Here is a 6,073-nt window from a genome sequence, read left to right on the forward strand (position 1 = left end):
TCCGCATGTGGAGTTTGAGGAGGAAAGAGTATACATAGCTATTACCCATACATTGGAAGGCAGAGAGGTTTTCGAATTTTTATAGACCTTCATCGCAAAGAAAAACAATTCAAAGCAGTTCAAAAAAGAAATGCTAGAAGTAGAGAAGCCATGACAAAATACTTTTCCACTTAAGTATATTGATTTTGTCTGTTGCAAGGTTCGAACATGTCACATGCGCCTAATGACCTGAAGGGTCATTACAACATGTTGGCTCTACCTCCAGACTTTTCCGCTGTCCATCCGGTTTTTCATGTCTCTATGTTGCGGAAGTATATTTCGGATCCTTCTCATGTGCTTAGATGGGACTTGGTCCAGTTGGACGATCAGTTGACGTTTGTGGAGGAGCCCGTGCTTGTATTGGCTAGTGATGTGAGGCGACTGCGTACTAGAGAGATTTCTGTCGTTAAGGTTCAGTGGAGGCACCGCCCAGTGGAGGAGGCCACTTGGAAGTTAGAGAGAGAGATGCGAGCCCAGTACCCTCACCTATTTGAGACTTCAGGTACTTGCTTATCTTTAACTTTCGGGGATGCAAGTTCCTTAGTAGGGGATGTTGTAATGACCCTTCAGGTCATTTGCCGTGTTCTTTCTTATTTTCACTGATAGAGCTCCTCCATAGCCGTCCCAAGTCATTAATGACTTGCTAGAACCGATAGTGCGATTACCTGGCGGTTCGTTTGGTTTTTAGAACCACTTTTCCAATTTGAGTCTTCGTCGATTCTGAATGGTCGTCCAGCGAAAAATTCAGTAAAATAATTTTGGATGCAAATTTCGACTATGCCAGCAGATATGTAATATCGATTCTAGGATGGATAGACCCTTGGTTTAGATCCCACAGCACCCAAGCTCATTTCGACCCATTAGTCTAAAAAGTCAAAATTAAAATATGAGTGTGGGACCCACAAGTGGTTTAAATGACCTCGTATGGAAAATCTGAGATCACCAATACGTCCGGAATGTCAAAATTAGTGGGGTTACATAGTTCGTTTGCGAAAAATTGAGTCCAAATGAGTCCGGAAGGTCAAAAACAAATTTTGACCTTGCGGGCCCATTTAAAACCGTATAAAAGGGAGTTTTGGCAGATTTTGAGCATTCTTCACCCCTATTAAAACCCTAGCATCCCTAGGAGAGTGGAGACTCAAAAAAATTGGTCTTGTGGGTTGATTGAAAGCTTAACAACTTGTGTAATTCACCTTTCTACTATAAATCCAATGTATGAATTTCTCTAATTTGATATTAATTTCATGATTTCTTGACTCAAAACCCTAAATCATTGTGGGTCAATTGTATCCCCAAAATTGTGTGCTTGACTCAAATTTCTTGAGGGTTTTAACTCCCTAAAGATAATTAGGCTATGAGCTTGGAAACTCCTTTCCAAGGGTGAAACCCAATTGGGGTTTTGGTGTCCATTTGAAACCCATGGCACAATGATGCCATAAAGGGTATTTTCATTCTTATTGTAATGTTTGGAGTGTATTGTTGATAGCATTGATCGTGGATGGAAAAGCTTCTCGGAAAGGAAGGAAAAAGTTCGTTGATTCGTGAGTTGCTTGGATTCAAGGTAGGTTAGGCTTACCCGTAGTATAGATTGAGCTTGTTTGTAATATAACTATTGATATCTTGCGAAATTGGGTGGGGTACCTAGACGATAGTTGATTACATGGGTGAACTTGGGATTTATTGATTGCTATAGACTATTAAATTGTAAGGTATGATATTTGAGCCTTAGACGAGGACCTTGGTTAGCCTATTTGTGGTCTCATGACTAGCGTGAGAACATTATAGTAGTCCTAAGTAGACATAATTGGTATACGTCTCTATCCTTAGGAGTGTATTGACCTATATAATGCCTTGATAGGAGATGACCTCGATGTTGGGTTGATCTAGGAAGGATTCTTGAAGAGACTTTTGCTATGACCGAGAAAGGATTGGTAAGCCCTTTTGGTGAGGTATGAATGACTTAGCCTAATCCCCGGGTAGAAGCTAGACATGTGTTAGTATGCTTGGCATTGGCATTCTCGGGATTTAGAAGTGGGAATTGACCCACCTTAAGCTTGAACTAAGTAAATACTTAACGACCTAGATACTTGGTGATTGTCCAAGATACATACATATGTGTAGGAGTTGTGATGGTTGCACTCGATTATCGTATTACCTAGTGATCATGACTTGAATACCCTTGCTAAGTGATTACTGTGCACGTTTGGTAAATACCCATGCCCTTGTTGATTCTCATATTACGTGTGAAGCTTATTAGTAAGTAAAATGGCAACCGTTATCCGATGTCCCTACTTCTAAATATATATTGTGAGCTTTTGTGTATGCTTATTGGTTTGGCTATGCATATGGATGTGTGTGGTTGTAAGTGGAGGAATATGTGATATTATGATGATGCTCGATTCGAGTTCGGAGGAATATATGATATTATGATGATGCCCGATTCGAGTCTGGAGGAATATGTGATATTATAATGATGCCTGATTCGAGTCCGGAGGAATATGTGATATTATGATGATGCCCGATTCGAGACTGGAGAAAAAGTATGATATTATAATGATGCCCGGTTCGAGTCCGGAGGAATATGTTGATAGTGTAATGATGCCCGGTGAATCCGGAAGAGGTAAGCACTCATGAAACTTCTGGTGTTATGCATGGTACTGATAATAGTAACTCTGTACAATTCTGTCGTATGATTTGTTAAGACTTATGGTATCTTCTGGTACTTCTTGTAATCACTACTTAAATTGCATCCCTTTTCTTTTGTGGTTCTATTTGAACCACTGTATTAAGATGACTGGTGGTTTTCTTCTTGTGGTTTGTTGGACACTTGAATTTATTAGTCCCTTCTCTCTAAAAAGGAATGATGCAGCTGTATCGAGACTTAAAGCATTTCTTTATTTTGTTACCATTTTGTTAAATATTCTAAATATTTTTAACTGTAAAAATCATGAATTATAATACTTTTGAAGTACCTTTTAAATAGATAATTTTATTTAGAAGAGATTGATCTTGCAAATTTGTCCCACGGAGATGGTTGGTTGAGTTGTTTAGGCATAAGAGTAACAACCTGAATATTATTCTAGATTGGGATTCAAGCTGTAACAATATCTGTTCTAGCCTGACTGAGCACTGAACAGGATTACCCAATTCTCATGCTTGTAGACTATCATAGGTTGTTTAGTGGTTTAGTTGAGGTGTAAAGCTGATTTCGGCACTATCGTTATTTAAATAGTAGCGTATAAAAGAGGGACTCATCTTGTCCTTTACGTTTCTGCCAAGCGAAGTAGTCCTCATAGAATTAATGAGTACATGTTTATGCTATGACAGTGTCTTATACTGCTTGTGAATTGCTGCGTGTGTCAACATCTATTGTGGCAGGGGTATAAATTGATTGTTGTGCTATTTCTTTTATGTAATTGACATAATTATATGCTTAACTGTCATTTGTCATGATTTAACAATGTGGTAGCATTGAAGTGTTCTGTTTGACAGTTAATTGAAATGCCTACAGGAACAAAAATTACTACTTCTTGATCTCAGATTCGTAATTTGAATCTTCTATATGCATTCTACTTCTGTTAGGTTTCATGTTATTCCTATATGAATGAGTTTAAGAATATGCTGGATAAACTCTGTTTTCTGTCAAGTTGGAAGCTTTCATTATAGGACTTGCTGGAGTTTTGGCCTTAGACCCTCTGTTAAATGGAAAAGAGAAAGCATGTCATGGCCTATTTATTGTTGGCTAAAACAGACGTACTAATTTATAATTAGCAAAGTGCATGAAAACAAAAACAAAATGAACTTATGCCAAACGAGCGGGGTTGTGCTACCCGCGGTTTACGGTAAATTGATTGAGTAGTGGTGCTTTATGGTATTATTGGTTGTGTTCTTTTGTGTACTCTCCGGTGGTATGGGATGCTGTGATGAGTTTCTTTGTAGTGCTCCCTTTCGTGTACTTCCCGACGGTATGGGACGTCGTGGTAAGTTCTTATGTTTATGTTCTAAAGATGGTTGTTGATGATTATGGCAAGTAGATGCCTTGCGATTTTGTATACGGCTTTACGTTTTCTAAATGATACTCAGTTGTTATGGAGATTATGGAGTATATAGAGGTAGTATGTCATGTTATTGTTTTAGAAGTATAGATGTGTTATAGTGGTATCGAAGCAGATTTAGGTTCAATCTTATCCATTGACTTTAAGATTATTGTCTTACTTTATATCTTCTTTACATTATATTTGAGCTCAGTCGGCCGATGATGCCTACTGAGTACCCGTGTTTTGGTACTCATACTACACTTCTGTACCTTTTTGGTGCAGATCCAGGTCCTAGTTGCCGCTGTTGAGCTAGTTCGTGCGAGTTGACTATTCAGAGACAGGGTGAGTTCTTGGAGATCGAGTTGCCCTTTTTCTCCTCTATCCTTATTTGTCTTTTACTTTTGAGACAAATGTACGAGCTTATTTAAGACATTTTAGATTCTGAGATTGTAAATTCCTCTCGTCAAATTTAGAAGCTCTTGTATTAATACTATTAGGTCGTGGGATTTGTATTTGAATATCGGTTGTCCTTAGTTGTATAAATATTGTTATATATTGTGTTTATGCGTAGAGTCCATGTTGGACGTTCTTACCAAGGTAACCCATTTCCATAGCTCCGGGTTACGGTAACGGCTTACCTACTGGAGGAATGTGGTAAGTGCCACATTACTCCAAACAGGGTCGTGACCACTGGATGTGTAGACACTGTCAGACTCTTGGTGGAACAAGATCCTGATTTCGAGTTTCCAGCAAACAACGCCGGGGAGACACCACTCTATCTGGCCACGGAGTCTGGTCTTGCAACTGTTTGTCAGAAATCTTAGAACACTGCAACAGACCAACATACAGCGGTCCATGTGGCCGAACGGCTTTGCATGCGGCAATAATTCAGAAACAATTGGGTACTCATTTTTGGTTTTAAAGTTGATTAATAACCTCTGCTCATGATTAAATTGAATAAGTAGTGTAAACTTGAAACTAACAGTGTATATAGCTTGAATCCTCCTTTCGATTCATATACACCTGCAGGATGTTTCACGCACCGGACTGACTTCTTTTTTAGTTTTTAATATTCGACATATATGTATCCAGATTGTGCGGCATCACTGTGGGAATGGAACAAATCATTATGCGAGGAAACTGACAAAATGGGATTGGAATCCACTGCATTATGCTGTTAAACAAGGATTGAGAGTAGTAGTTCGTAAAATGCTGGGGTGGAAGACATCGTTACCCCACACTCACACAGGCAATGGAAATGACTGGGCAACATCAATCCAGATAGCTTGGAAATGCTTGACAGCAATGGCCAAAATGCTCTTCATGTTGCCATATCGAATTATAAAACAGGAGTAGTCACATTCTTATTGTTGAATGCGTAGGAATCTCATAACCTTATCGACAAGCCAGATAATGATGGCAACACTCCTCTCCATTTGCTTGCTGCCTCCGACTGGATAAGTGTGCCTGATAAATTAAGAAGACATGCGAGTACAAAGATGTCATTTAACAAAGAAAACCAGACTCCGGTTGACATATTGTCTAGCACAGAGAAAACACTGCGTGTACGTACATACATGTTACTTTGCTAGCGTTTGGCCGTAGATTTTTAAGATGTATCTTCAAATATATTTGTTTGTGACATGAAATTTGGCATGTTCAAAGATCACAACATCAAAAACTCGAATTTTCAAGTTTCAACTTCAAAATCTATGGTCAATTTAGCTACAATCTATTGGTAATTTCGCGACTACATGTAATTATTCTCACTCATATGCAACTAAATACATAAAGATTGGTATATATAGTATGTTGGTTATGAAACTTCAAATTTATTTAATACTACATATTACGTTTGATACTCGTATTCGATAGAAGTAGAGGATGTATAGCTACTGATGTTACATGTTCTTTTACTATATATAAACTTACCACATGATGAAAATAGGCTGCACGGCCATTCCAGAGGTGTCGTCTTCGCCATTGTCGATTAGGAC

General features: G+C 38.6%; 1 long non-coding RNA gene across 1 annotated transcript; it reads left to right on the forward strand.

The window, feature by feature from the left end:
• Window positions 1-32: 32 nt before the first annotated feature.
• On the forward strand, window positions 33-5,896 carry LOC124894236. Its single transcript, XR_007051088.1, has 3 exons — window positions 33-1,600; window positions 4,359-4,978; window positions 5,169-5,896. It is a non-coding gene; the product is annotated as an uncharacterized LOC124894236 (long non-coding RNA).
• Window positions 5,897-6,073: the final 177 nt, after the last annotated feature.

The sequence above is a fragment of the Capsicum annuum genome, unplaced genomic scaffold (assembly GCF_002878395.1).
Source record: "Capsicum annuum cultivar UCD-10X-F1 unplaced genomic scaffold, UCD10Xv1.1 ctg71850, whole genome shotgun sequence".
Taxonomy (NCBI): Eukaryota; Viridiplantae; Streptophyta; class Magnoliopsida; order Solanales; family Solanaceae; genus Capsicum; species Capsicum annuum.